The following is a 15,473-nucleotide window of genomic DNA, read 5'->3' as shown; positions in this document are numbered from 1 at the left end:
ATTTGCCTGAAACTTCTTTAAAGCTCTTGGTCTTATGGTAGTTTCTTATCTTATGTGAGCTATAGACGACTCACAGGAAGAACAAGCTGTGCATGTTAGGGGCAAAGTTTGGAGAGTCTCTGCGTGTATGGCTTGTACCTCTTCTGAGGAGCTGGCTGATTGATAGGCAGAAAAAAACCATCAAAATCAGATTGTCTGCAGGTAACATTTCATGTTCTCAGTTAGCAGATGCAAGAAAAAGTAGCTATCTTCTCCCAGGCTGTTACCGTGTACGTCTTGTATCCTACCTACCATGAACCCGGAGGGTGAAAGGCGGTGTGTCACCTGCCACTGAACTGGCCAGCTTCTCCAGGTCTTTTGTTGCTGCATCTTTTATCCTGAGGGCATCACATCTGGTAGTGTGGCTTCTTTTAAATACAGGACAATGCCAGGAGACCTAATTTAGGTAGCTAAGCACATGTTCATCATAAATGTGGCAGCAAAATTAGAGCTTTTCCTAGGATATTCAGCAGTCAAAGGACATCCAGTATTCCCAAGTAGCTATAAAGTAATCTTTGGAGGAGTAAAGGCATTATTTGTGAATCAAGATTATAATCAAGACTATAATTTGTTTACTGAAGAAGGAATCAATGGATTATATTATGCAGGTTTCTTTCTCACTACCTGCCCTCTCCCCCACTCCTGTTCTGCCAAGTCCGTTAACAGTTTCAGGAAATACATTCCCCAATGAATGTGAATACTTTCTAACTCTGACAGTCAGCAATAAATCTGTGTGTTGCAGGAACTCAGAGGAATGGCCACATTTAGGTCTCCTGCAGGATTGTCTTTAACTCATCAGGGTAAGGCGAGGCATAAACAGGCAGGGGAGAGAGCCACGAAGGACATATTCCTGGGTTTTATGGGTTTTTCACATCTGTCTTGGGAAATCCATCCCATTCAGTACATTCAAGAGCCAAGAAAACAAATCAGAAAAATCTGGTCTATTCTGCAAATGCTGTAGCCAGTTATTAAAAAAGGGATATGCATTTTCAAAGTGTAAAAGGTTCCAAATTAAGCTCATATATTTCAGTGATTTAGTTGCACATTTAAGAAATTATGTATTATTAAAGACACGCTGGGTGAGATCCTGCAACCCTAGCCCTCGCAGTTTTTAGACGTCCTATTGATTACTATTATAAAATATTGTAAACTATATTTGACAAATTAAATTATGATAGAAATGCCATAGCTCATCCTCCAGTAGCACATTCTTATTCACATCATATTCCTGAACAGAAAAAGCTCCCCATGTTCAATGTATGCTCTGCAGTCCAAGAAATACTTGAAAAAGCTGCCAAATCTGCTTGTGTGAATCCCAGCGCACCCATGCATGTTCATTGGAAAAAGAGATGTTTTGCCTTGCTAACAGACTATACAGGCAGTTTGGTTTTTGGCCTCTAGGATGAACAGACATAATATTTCCAAGGCACTGGATTGGCAACATTAATAGCCACATTTGAAAAATTACACAGGCTTTTTAAAATATATAATTTCCTGATTTTAAATGAAATATTAATTTGATCTCTTTTAGCAAAAATAAAGCTAGCCTTTGTGCATGAATCTGATGGGTAGCCTGTATCTCCAGTGTTGAAGCCAATGTACATGTATACTGCTCCTTGCTCTGATGCTTTACCAGTCGCTAGAGGAAGCCTTCTTTGCAGACACCCATTTCCTCCGGTCATAAAATTTGGCAGGAGCAAAATGCAAGTTACCGCTCTAGAATTGCTGCCCTTCTTTGTGTCTTGGAGGACACAGGACTTTCCAACATGTGGCCGCTGAGAGAGGTGACTTAGCAGCCGCAGAGCGGCTTGCTGTCGTCTCTGCAGTCTCCCCGCCTTCCAGCACGTGTTACTGTCAGCTGTATTGTCTTTAAGCCTTTTATCTCAAGGTGGCAAAACTGACTGCAAGATTCAAGGCAAACGATCCAAACCCCAAATGAGTGCCATCAACCCCATGCCTCATAAAACCACACAATCCGAAACTGTAGCCTTAGAAATAAATGTTAAGCATGGATATTTCCTATCAATAAGAGGAGCCTGCCAACATGTTCTGTATGTATGGTTCATTATTTATCTACTGTAACACGGGGTTGGGCATATTGTTAAAATTTTATATTTTTCAACGTTTCCTAGTAGAAAATATTTTTTTAGCTAAAATATTCAGCTTATTGGCAAAAGTTTCACTTCACCAGGCTGCTCCACTTCTTTGATGAACTGTGGAAGATGATAGGTTTTCATTGGCAACATCTGGCAACCTGGCAGACTCTCTCGGCAGCTGGATTGGTAACTTCAGAGTTGCTTCTGGGTCTTTCATATAATTAGTCTGCTTATGGGCCATCTGGGTCAGTTCGTCTTTGCTGTTGCCATTTCCTTTCTTTTCTGAGGCACTGTAAGTTCTCCAGTTATTTCTCCGGGAGATCATTTTTTTAATAACTCTTCCTCAGGTTGGTCTGCTGGGTCTTATGCAAACATCCATGCTGGTCTTGCCCAGGAGCAGAGACCCCGCTTTTATCCCGCCTTCTTTCTTGGAGGTCTGAATCTGCCCATCGTGACTTTTTGTGATGTGGCGGCAGAGCTTCATATTGCTGCCGAGCAGTGAAGGTGGAGGTCAGCTTGGCAAGTGGACGTATATCGCCTCTGCACAAATAAAGCCCTAAACAATCTTAAATCTTAACAGTAAACACATGCATGCATACACTCTCTCCCTCTCTCTCTCTCTCCCCCCCTCTCTCTCCTCTTCTAGTTTACGCAAACTAAAGTTACCACAAGGAAATGCAAGTGTTCATTTTTCTGTAAAAGAACTGCAAGTTGTTAAGCTTTACCTTGATACACCTACCTGGATGCTTTCAGATACCAAGGCTGGGCAATATATGTGAATCAACTTGGACTGAGCACTGCAACAGAAGTCCTTCCTGCTGTGGCTCAGCAGCTGAAAACTGTAGCTGTTCAGTTTATCTATGCTTTGCCAAATGCTAACATACCTCTGAACTCATTGGCGTTTCTTGTGGTGCTGTAGAAATACCAACCCTCATACGTACACTCAGCATTACAGAGCAATGAGCAGAGGGAAGAGGTCCCGTGCTCTGCAGAGAGCTGCCTTTGCACCTTACACGGCAGGGGCTTCCTCTGCAGGGATGGCTAGAGCATTGCCTTCCAGCCTCTAGGTGGAGGTTAGACAGTACTCATCTGTCTACATCGCTTGGGCCTTTCAACGTATTTGGCAACCAGGATCCTTAAGACAAGGGCAACAAATAGTTTCAAGCTGTTGCTCACCCATTTTTGAGGCACTATGTAGCATTCAGGAGAATCTTAATAAATGATTTTTATACAAGCTGACTAAAACAGTAGCAACCATTGATCTGCCTCATCTTTTTTAAGACCAAACATTTTACTTCTTCAACGCTGTGATACAGTTTTAAAGTTGCTTCTCAGCATTACTGCCTTCAATGGTGAGAGCTCTTTTTGTTGCATTTCAGCCAAGAGGCAGTTCGTCTCAAATGCCTCCAGTGGGCAGCTCACACTGATAATTGCCAATGATGAGTCTCACACACCACCAACTAAAGCTAATCATCACCCTAAAGGCCATTTTTCTCACCTGTTTAGTCTGGAGACTACTTATCATCACAGCTTTTACTTCTGCTTATTGGAGACAGGTTTAGGCCTCGTCACTGAAATCTTCATAGTCAGTTGTTGAGAAATAATGTTTCTTGGGAACTGAACTCCTATTATCATGCAAATCAGCTGGCCTGCAGGTAAAAGTCACCCACTTTGTCTGTGCAGGTGCACGACGCCGAATTTTGTAAGTCTGAGTTCAGTGAGTCAGTGCCTTCTGTTTCTCCTATGGGTGTGCTACAGTTTCTTTTAGGCAAAGCGAACGATGTGGAGTTTGACAACTCTCACTGTAACAAAAGGGAGCCAAAGTGAAGGGAAGTGATCCTGCGCTGTGGCGGAGGGCTCCAGCCTGATGAAAGCATTGGGGCTGGGCAGTGCCAGCGATCCTCCCGGCAGCTCCTTTCCTGGGAGCGCTGGTCACGCAGGGGCTGCCCCAGGCCCCTCCAAAGGGCAGCACGGGCACTCCTCTTTCCTTTGCTTTGGCATAGACTTTAATAATAATAGTCTGCCCTCTGCACTGCTGGCAAGACCTTGGGTCACCCTTCCCATGACTTTAATGTTAAAACAAAAGCAAGCACTGCAGGATTCCGTATTGAAGTCTTTAAGAATTATTATTTTTTAAACAAAAAGTCATGCAAAATGCAAGTGGAAAGAATATAAAGTCTGTTTTTCATAAGGTGAAATATCTAGCAGGATGGTAAGCAGAATTATGTCTTGGTGTCCAGGCTAGAGCTGCAGTGATTTCCCATGCGGTCACCTGCTTCGTAACTGTAGGAACTTCCCATTGTAACACATTTGCTGGTTCACCATCACATGCAGAGCAGTCTTTTTGAAGAGCCCCACACTGCACTCTGTGGATCTTTTCTTATGATTGTGCATAGGTAAACCCCTTTCATAAGTTTTATGAGGTGCAAACATATATGCTATTTTATACTACTAGCCTATTTATTGGATTAGCTTAAGGATTTGATGCAAAAGCTTAAGATGATATTGAAAACACACATCACTTCTATTGTAGCTAAGAAAAATCAGCTTTAGAATTAGAGAGACCTTGTATCTGGCATTATGTATAGCCCTTTAGCTTTTTAGCATGGCTGTTCTTTGTTGCTATAGCAACCGAATTAACCATTTCATTAATATAATGGAATAAAACACATTTATTCATTTTTACACTCACGGGTAATCCACATTCAGCTTTCAGCATACTCGTCAAGCTGTGTCCCTTTCACCTCAGCCCCAGATATTTCCTCAGCATTGCCAAAGGGTTTTTATTTGTATTTTTCCTTGTTGGAGAGAGAGTGAGCTGTTGTTTTTGAAGAATGTTATATTTTTTGTAATTAAATTTACCTTCATTTCGTTGGCTAGCTTCTGCTTAGCATCCCTTAAGTGGAAAAGCAGACTTCACAGGCAGCATTCTTTGCAGAGAAGTGGTGTTCTTCGCATCAGAAAAGAATACATCACTTAAAATAATGAAACCTCATGCCTGTGATCAGCTTGTAGGCTAAACTTGGCATGATGTGTTCTACTGTAAATACTAACAGTATTCAGCTATGTATGCTGCCCAAAGTTGTGTTGCTGACCTGTGGTGTTAAATGCAGATGGAGTGCTACACTCTTTGTTTACCTTGGTTTTAATATTTCCCAAGCCGTGCCCACACGTCATAATAGTTTTTGAAATAATAGCTCAATTAAAATACTACATCTGCCCATCAGCAGAAGGAAGCGGGACCACTCCTTGTGTGTGGCACGGGCAGGGGTGGTGTCAGTCCTGTTTGCATTGCTCTTCTCAAGTGCTGCCGTTCCCGGTGCTGCCCTCACACTTGCTCCCTCCCCATGACAGCGTAGCGCCAGCTCTGCGGAGGACTGGGATGCAGCAGGGCTTGGCTGAGACCCGCACAACACCTAGTGCTCCCCTTGGCAGTCTTGAATTTTGGCCAGCAGTAACCAAACCAGGCCCCACGGTCAGCTGGAAAAGCTCTTCGTAATATACTGGTGCCAGGTAGCCACGGAGGCTACGGTGGCAGGTAGGGCGCAGTTGGGAATTGGAGACCCCCTCAGCTCTAACTTGCTGCCTGCCAGTGACAGAGGGGCCATGGTGCCCAGGTGGGTGCCAGCCATACCCCAAGACTGGGTCTGCTGGTTTTAGTCTTGCTTTGCACCAGCGAGGTGACAGCGAGTACAGCTCAGGCTCTTGGCTAATATTTATCTGACTGTCCTTCAAAAGCAGCTACTGGTGGAAAGTCACAGGCCAAATTTCAGCCCATGAAATTCATCCTTATTAGCAATTCCACATCTGAAGTCATTACAAATGAAGCAGCATACGTGATGCGTTTGGGTTTTGTTTTGTTTGGTTTTTTTTCTAATATAACTCTGAAGTTAGTAACGTGAAACTGAAGTTTTACCGGAAACAGAGCAGATGTGTAAATGATTTTGAGAAATGAGTTAATTAACTTTGAATGTATAAACCCTTTCATTAAAAAGACAAGACACAGAAGTAACAGCACAATAGCATATTGCCTGCTATAAGACTGTTCATTGACTGCTGTTTGAGTGAATATATAAATAATATAATCTACAAGGGCTAGTAGAGTCTGTATCATTCCCTACCTGAATTAATTTTTAAATGCTTCCTCCTCAGCAATTCATTGTGTAAGAAATGCCCGAAGACCCAGAAGGAGAAAGTTATGTAGCTGGCAAGGTGAAAGACTGCAACTGGCCCTGGACACAAAAGCCTAAGCACAAAGGCTCTGTCCGCATTGCAGCTAGTGCTGGTGCCATATTCTCCTCCCGCCTTTGTTTCTCTTTGTATATGGAAAGCATCCTCCCAGCTGCCTAGTAATATAGGACCAAGTTAATTTCACCATCACATATCATGATGTTGTAGGTGAAGAGTTTGGACTAGTAAATGTTATGTTAACATTAAGATATTGAAGCAATGGTTTAGCTTTGGGCAACCTGTCGTCTGGTGTAAGTTTAGCCAGAAGACTATATGTCCTGTAATGATTAACAGAGAGCTTGTGGCTTCCAAAAGCATTGCACCTAAACACCTTTTCCACCACACAGAGGTTAATACTGGTACAATAATTAATATACATCACTATATTTTTTTTCAAACTAAACAACTCTTTTCTATCCTTTAATAGAACTTGGCACACTTTAAAAATGGCAAATGGGTACTTTAGACATTCAACAAATAAGATGGAGTGATTTTTGGTGGGGGACAACCCTTAGCTGCAACTCATTGGAACTCCTCTTGTCCAACCATGAGGAAAAATAACTGTGTTTCAAACAAAGCAGGGGCCTGGCCTTGCCTTCCTTTCCCTATTCCCATGGTGCAGAGAATACCTGGGCCCCTGGCCCCGGGTAAGTCGGTACCTTTGTGGCTGAGGAAACGTCACTTGGCTTCCCGAGCCGCAGCACAGCCTCATCAGCCATCGGCATCGGCTGCAGTTGTGAACCTCAGGAAAGCAAGTCCTTATCCTCTGTTAACCTCCCTTTACATTCTGTAAAATGAAGGTTAAAAACTTGCTTCCCTCTCTCCTGAGGGCTATTCTAAGGTTGATTAACACTTGAACAATAAGCTGTGTCTATACCAAACCGGATATTATTTCACCATCTAGTGCAGAGCTTGTATAATTCAGGTACTGGTGGTGACTCCTAAGCCAAATACCCAAATGAGTATGTGAGGGCTGTTAAAGACAGTCTGTAAACAGTAGGCATAAAAAAAAAAGAGAGATTGTCTAAGATTTGTTGCTTCCAACTGCATCCGCAGCTGCAAACGGCCCCACAGAGCGGGGTTCAGGCGCTGCAAAGCCCGGGCACAGGGACCCCTCTGGCAAACGCCTCCGGCAGCACAGACCTGGGCTTTCAACCAGGCTCTGCCTGCACCAGGCAGGTTAATAGACCTGAGGAAATCAGGTCGCCTATTAAAAAGTAGGAACAGCCGAGGGAAGCGGTCGCAGAGCGTGGGACTCCCCTTGCCAGAGCCTTTCCCGCACCAGAGGGCAGCGTTTCACCAGGCAGGTGCCTGGGCAGAGCCTCCCTCGGCTGCAGGGAGCTTACTAATTGTTAGTATCGGCTAACTGTTTGAGTCAGAAGTAATTTAATGCATGATGTAAACTATTGCCTGGCTTACAGCTATTAACTAGGTATCGCAGGAAAGCCTGTTCGCATAGTGCAGCAGGAATTTCTAAGCTTGTTAACTATTTTCCTGACAGCCTTAGGATCTGTGGTGGTACGCTGCAGTCCAAATGTTTGTGTTACTACTGACATTTTATCTATCTCTGGTGTTACATAAATGTTTGAATACCGTATTCCAGTGAAGTCTGCAGCTGCCCTTCGGTAATGAATGAAAGGTGTAACCTCCAGGTTATGATAGCATACCTGTTGTTGAGTCACTACATTCAGAGGGAGAGGGGTTTTTTTTTTCTTGTATGCCTAGCTTCATCCCAGTTACCCATAATACGGATTTGAGGTCTTAAAAGTAAATCGTTTAGCATTGGTTATCTCCTCACAGTACCTGTGACTCAGTAACATTTCCTTTTTTCCTTCTCAAATAGCAGCACACACGCTCCGGTGCTGTGACATTAGTCACAGCGTATTTTAACTTTCCAACGGCCATCAGTACAGCCGAAACAGGAGGCAGAACTATTGCCAGAGAGACTCTGGATACCAGAATAAAATTAGCATCATAAGAAGAGAAGGGAAAGTATTACTGTTACCCAAGAGCTGCTGAATTAGCCAGACAGAGCTAAAAATAGATTGGAAATATCTATATTATAGCCAAAAGAGTATGACTTCATATTACTTAAGCTGAAGTGGTATTTTGCTGCATGAAATCTTAGGCACACAAACAATGCCTTATATGTACTTATCTGCAATACATTGTGTGTGCGTATATATATATATATATATGCTTTATATATTGCACATTTCATATACAAGTCTAGACAGATGCTAATTATTGCTCATAGTTAAGTTGCTGTTTCTAAGCAAGTCATGTGAGACACTGATAAAAGGCTGTCTATCTCCAAAGCTATCTCCAGACACTTTTGTCTACAGCAGACATTGCTTAAAGCCCAGCTGGGGAAGAGAAATGGTGTTAGAGGTACTGATGGATGCACTCCTAATATCCCTAGCCAAGAGCCATCTGTACTCCTGGGTTTTCTGCAGCTGCATTATGGGGGTACAAAGAGTGGCGGGCGGGTGGTCCTAGGAGCCCCTACCCAATGCATGAGATTATTTATCTGCCCTTCAACCACAGGACTTGTAGATCTGCTCCTCTTTCAAGACCTGGTCTAGTCACAGGCACATAGAAAATCTGTGCTCTTCTGAGCATTCAGATAGCCACTTTGGGATATAATTCATCTGTGCCATGTCTTTGCTCACCAACACGCACTTTCACTGCCATCAGCACCAACCTGGCTGTGGATCTGCAGAAGAGCAAGGGAGGGTAAAGTGACATTAAACCCAAATCACACACAGGCCTTAACTGTACCAGAGGCGAGGTACTAAGGTTATTTTCCTACTGCAAGGACACAGCCTCAAAACCTGTCCCCCAGGACAACGGGAATCCCTCGGGATTTTTCTGTCACAGGAGACCCAGGCAGGTGCATTACCTTGCCCCTTGGCTGGTAAGCTACAGCCTGCATCTCCTGAGAACTCCTGTCCTACAGGGTTTCATTACTTTTCAAGCTTTCCATTGTTTTCATTTCAGTGAAAAATGTATTGGCTTATAAGTGAATTCTTCACTACTGATTCAGAAGCACATTTCTGTAGCAGAGTCATATTTTGAGGGGGTGAATACAGGCACTTCTCTGCCTTTCATTGCTCTGAAGCCAGTAGCTCCCCATCTCCTCACTCTTGCAGGACATGGCTCAACGTCACGTCTGGAAGCTGCATGGGGAAACAACCAGAATATTGGCTCTGTTTAGAAATGGTTCCTCATCTCTCTGCCTGTCTGCTCTGAGCTGTGAGCAGAGCACGCCAGAGCCCAAACGGGCCCCGCGGTCCAGCGTGGTGTGTATGCAAATCCTCCTCCTGGCTGGTGTGCAATAATTACCTATGATTATTGCACAGTTCAGCTCATGAGTCAGCCTGGCATGCTCGCTGCCTCTGAAACATCGCTTCACCCTGCACACCTTTCCTGACCTTGCACATCCTATTTCTTTACAGACGCCAGTGCCTTCTGTCAGCTTTACGCATTCATCACACCACTTGCTCATTACTGCACACCTCAAATCAAAATTAAGGTCACCTCACGCGTTTTCAAAGTCCTCAGCTGTCTAAGGCCAGGATATCTGAATGACTCGCTCCATCCAGCTAGCCCTCAGCAGGCAGCCATCACCACTGGCTCAAGCTCTGCTTCTTTCAAGCCAACCCCCCAAGCCTGTCTCACAGCACACACTGAGCTGCTCACCCAGCCACTCCGTGGAGACAACAGCGAGCAAAAGTCTTGCCAGTTAAAGCCCTTAACATACACCCCAGCTTTCTCTGACCTGGCTTTCCCACAGGGATGACCATGACATTGGCCAGCTGATCCTTTAAAAACAGCAGAAAACAGGGAGCTGACTCCAACAGCCCATCCATGAGGCTGGTTTTCTCCCTCCTTTCCTTGGTAGTTCTGCCCCCCGCCCATCCTCACTCCTGTACCTTTTGTTTGCATAATTAGTTGTATATAGTGCTTACTAACAGGCCAAGCTGAGTGGCAGGGACTCTGTCTAGATCACGGCTGGCTGACACCAGAGATTAGCAGGGAAGCTTGATCAGTGCTGCAGTGCACCTAGGACATGGCCCAAGGTTGTAGGCAGCTGCAGAGAGGGGATTTGCATGGTGACACTGCTCTGAGCAGCCCGTGTCGCGCCTTCCATGGTTGCTGCAAGGAGTAAGGATGAACAGCAGCCAGTGAGCCCAGCCTTTGCTTTCTGTCACAGAGCACAGCCTGCTTTTAAGGCACAAGTCCCTCCTTTGCACTTGAATTGTTAAATACATGTGTTGCAAGGGGGACTGCCTCACTACTGGGAGGGCTTTAACTCATTGGTGACTCATTTTAGAGCCATGAATACTGCACTGCCCCTCACGGTAGCTTATTAACGCTCTGCAGCCAGAGCCCACACCAGCCACGTGTGGCAGGGCGAGAGCCCTGTGTCTGCTACCTCCTCTGGCCCAGCCGCCTGGGGCCTTTGCACACCTCTGCCTGCCCTGGCTGCTTGGTATCTCAGTTGAGGCCTTCAATATTTTCTGCACTTACTGCTTACTAGACTGGGCTGTAGTAATCCAGAGTTTGTTGCACACGTGACAAGAGAAGAAGAAACCAACAAAGAAGGTTTCCTCCTTCGTTTCACTTGTTAATTGAAAAATACCACTTTGATGCAGTAACAGCATATGCAGAATAAGCATAACAAGCCAGCAGTAAGAAAGCGGTGAAGCTACTCTGTCACTTCTGCTTTAGCCTTTCAGGTTCAAATGATTATGTTGTCAAATGACTTCTTTATAGTATTTGCCAAAACATGTTTACAGAAAGGCTCAGGCACAAGTGTAATGTGGCGTGCCAAGGCCGTTGAGAGTGCTAATGCCAAGGACCGCAGCGGCCGGGTGGAGAAGACGCCGGCTGCGACAGCACGGGGAAAAGATGCTCCTGGGGGGAGGGACGAGGGCACACGCCGACCATTTGAGCATTTCTCCTGGCAGCCAGCTGAAAAGATGCAGAACTTATTTCCCAAACATGACTGCTATGAATTTGGTAAGAGCTTGCAAGTTTTAGTGTTTACAGATGGCTTAATTTGGCAGTCATAATCATTATAGGAGCAACTAATCTAATGGGAGTTAAAGGCTGCCAGAAGAAAAGTATGACAATTAGAGCAACACCCCATTCCATGAGTGCTCATAACTTAGTAGCGTTACAAATAAGGTGCCCTGATGCATAAGCATCAGGTGTTTGGTTAATTGCGCTGCAGTTCAAAGGAGCACCAGCACCAAGGAATAAATGGACAGTGAAAATCACACCTTCCTCTGTCCCTCCCCACCCGGCTCCTTGGCCACACAGCTGGCATGACAGCAGGCTTAATTTCTTTTAATCCACGGGAAGAAAGCAACGCATGAAATATAAGCAGTGGTCAAACAGCACACAGCTGAAGAACCTGCCACAGGAAGACATAGTCACAGTGTGCATTTAAAGCTCTTCATTATTCCACATGTTCAAAAAAGTGTATCTGTGTCACCAAGGGCGTAGCCACAGGTACTAAGCCTACTTCCCACCAGCTGAGCTGCAAGAAAAGTCAAGGAAAGACAGCCAAACTAACCTGCATTGACTGGCATTTGCTAACGATGTGTATGTGTACAGTTGCGGAGAATCAGCTGATGTGCAGTACCTGCTGTCCTCTAATAACTCCTCTGTGTGTGTGTGTGCGCGTGCGCGCGCACTCATGCTTTACACACACACACGCACACACACAAACCACCCCATTCCTGGTTGTTTACTGTTCTCCAGCTAGTACACTATCTGCCTGTTTTCTTTTTCCAGAGTCCCTGCACTGCTGGATATATTCTTTGGACCCATTTTGAAAGCAGCTTCAGAAATCCTGTAGTGTCCATGTTATAAGGATGTTGTATTTTTCCTTTGACAGTAGTCTGGTCATATCTATTATTCCCTCTCTTAAAATCCCACCTACAAGGTCTGCTGCAGAACCTCCTGCTGCCACAGGAAAGGCTGATTGCTAGGTCACTTAGTTAGGTGGTTGAAAGCTGGGCAAAATACTGCTGCTGGAACAGTGCTGACATGCTGGACTGGGATGCTTTCAGGGGACTGTACCTGCTGGGGCAAAGCCACTTTTGCTGAAGAAGCTTTCTCAGGTCCAAGATAGGGTTTGTTGGCAGAAAGAAAAATACAGTCTGCATTTCTCTCATAAGTGTCCTGAGAACATCTGTTAAGGGTGGAAACGAGTCAAATTCAAGTTGAGAGCAATGTAACTCACTGCAACGAAGAGCTGGTTCCTCTTCGGGGGGGAGTGTTGTCTTTTAGCCTTTCCCGGTGTCTTTCTTCCTCTGTACCAGGAAGAATCGCAGTTCAGCTTGGGCTCAGCAGTCACCTAAGAAGTGGGAGATCTTATTGTTGTCTCTGCACCAATGAATAGTTAATTAGCGATAAGAGGAAGAGCTCCAATAGTCTATTATGTGCATGAAATACAGCATTTGGGTGGGTCTCCCCAGAGAGTCAATGTCAGCAAACATATATATTTTGAACAGACATTAAGTCAGGACTCCTCACTCCAACAAAGCACAGTGTAGCAGAAAAGGCTTCATTTGTCTCGCTTTTGCTAGAAGATGTTTCCATCAGCAAGAAGGGAAAACAAATCTTAACCACAGACTTCAGCATAGTAGCAACAGTAACAAAACAAGCTCCATTATTAAACTAAACTCTTGGTAAGAGCCAGATGATTTCTACAGACAATTTTGCATGCAACTGCTAGATGTAATTTGCAGAGTGAGTGCCAAATTGCCATACTAATTATTTCTGGGCTGATGTTCCCTCTGTGACATAGTGGCATTTGGAGAATGGGGACTAACCAACAAGTGAAGTGCTGAAGTGGGAGATCACTAATAGGGTTTCTGAGAAAGAGAAATATAGCAAATACTAATCTTCCTCTTCAGACACTCGCTCTCAATTTGCACTGAGACAATTTAATACGCAGAACTGTTCTACCTAGTTCATCTATATTTTTGGCACCATTCAAGCAAACAATGCCCACCCGTCCCTGGGCAGAGCGTGGGTACGGCTGAGCGGGGCCCCGCACCCTGGGCGATGCTGGGAGTCAGGGGGTGACCCTGGCGAGGCCTCACCAGCCTTGAAAACCTCCGAGATGAATGTGTGTCCCTCGCTATGCATCTGACACGTGACTCACGCACACACGCTGCGGGACACAGCTTGCCTAATTCTCTGATCTGTAATGTGCTGGGGAGGGGGGCAGGGCTGGCAAGAAGCTCACTTAATCTGAGTCTGTGAGCAGTTTTGTATCTGCTTTTACGCCTGCTCTCTCGCTAGCAGTTTGCTCTGAGTCAGTTTTTCAAATTGAATACCGCTGCACACTGCATAATATGAGATGGAAAAGAAAAGCCTTTCTGGAGTACTATGAGGTTTTTGCTTTCTGTTCTTTTTCTCTGTCTTATTTTCCTTTTTTGTTGTTGCTGCAGTACTTTATCAAGTTTAAGCAGCATAATTTTAGTCTGGCACTACAGACATAGCGTTTAGTGAAAAACAACAGGAAAAGAAAGGAGTAGGTTGGCTTCGCAGACTTTTAGGTCATATTTTCTTCTGTTAAAAACAGAATTTAAATGTGTTAAAAAGACTAATTACTGAAAGTAGAATAACCATTTAATATTTGATTGAACAAAAAATTACCAAATTGATTTAGATTTTGAATATCAAAAAGTTGATGGATGACAGTGAGATTTGGCCAAGGAAATACAGGGTCCAAAACCAGCAATTGGCAGTGGCAGGAATATAAATGATGTTTGCTATAATGTCAATAATTCTCCATTCGCTTTGTGTTTGACATTACTGTAGCAGGGACTTTGGGCTAAGGGAGACATATTCCCAGTGGGGACTACTGGGATAGACTGGATGGATAACACTGAGCTGGCATGAAACAACCACCAGATCAGTTCTTCACTGCAACAGCACTACACGGACAAATTTTAATTTAATTTACACCACCATAAGACCACAGAGATCTAATGACTGGTTTAAACACACGAGAGCTCAGAATCAGTGATTTAAATTACATCAGCAAATACGAGCTTGTCTGAGGCTGGGTCTGCATAGTGTGTGTGTCCAGCTCTCCCCAGTGGTACCGTGCCTCCAGTGGGAATACCCCAGGTCTCCCCCACAGAAGCGTAGGCCCTCTCTCCTAAATTCCTGTTTGGGTTTATGCCTTTCGGTGCTGTTTTCTGTGGGAAGCCCTTCTAGAGGAGCTGTATGCAAGGTGCTAAGAAAATAATGTGGAAACACAGGACTGTTTCTCTGAAGCCAAGGGCTTCACTCTGCTACCAGGTTGCTCTTTTTTTTTTCCCTGTGCATGCTTACTTACACTCATCATTAACTTAATCCATCCCAGGTAAAAAGTCTGCTTGTTTGAGGACAGCTCAGATACATGCTATCAGGTGTCTTGTTCCAGTTATGTTAATTTAAGGCTGTATCCATTCCCTACCTCACGCCCCCCATAGCATCTATCGCATGCACCTGCAGCCGCTGCTACCCAGCTAGGTGGGTTGCAGGTGATAGCAGCTGGGGTCCAAGCGTGCTGGTCGGTGCCTGACCCACCTTGCATCACAGGAGGAGCTCCTCATGCCCTGCCCAGGCTCCTGCTGTGCACAGTGGGCTGCCAACACCGGCAAAACCCAAAGCTCCCACCTCTGTCCACGCGTGTGCACCACCACCCAGCACTGGGAGCGGCTGGCGAGCAACCTCCCCTTGTTGGGCATGTCACAGGGTGCCTCAAAAATATTTCCAGCTGTAACTGTACTCAGTTTTCACCGGTGGTGATTCTTTGAAGCTTATTATGTCTGTTTGCAGCCTACAGCAAGCCACCTCTTACCTGCAGTGCCTGTCCTTCCATCTAAGAAGGAGAGGCGACTGCTTCTCAGCAGGGCCCTGGCACACTGGGATGCCCAGCACCACTTCAGACCCTCTCTGGTGCTACAATTGCTTCAGGATTGCCTCAGACCAAGATGAACTCATCAGTGGTTTAGCCTGTCCAAGGCTAATCTCATTATAGATAATCTTGTTTACCACATGTACTGGCCATAAAACAATGTTGGCCGTTAACTC

This window comes from Platalea leucorodia, assembly GCF_965183815.1.
Source record: "Platalea leucorodia genome assembly, chromosome: 5".
NCBI lineage: Eukaryota > Metazoa > Chordata > Aves > Pelecaniformes > Threskiornithidae > Platalea > Platalea leucorodia.
Note: the sequence above shows the minus strand (reverse complement) of the source record.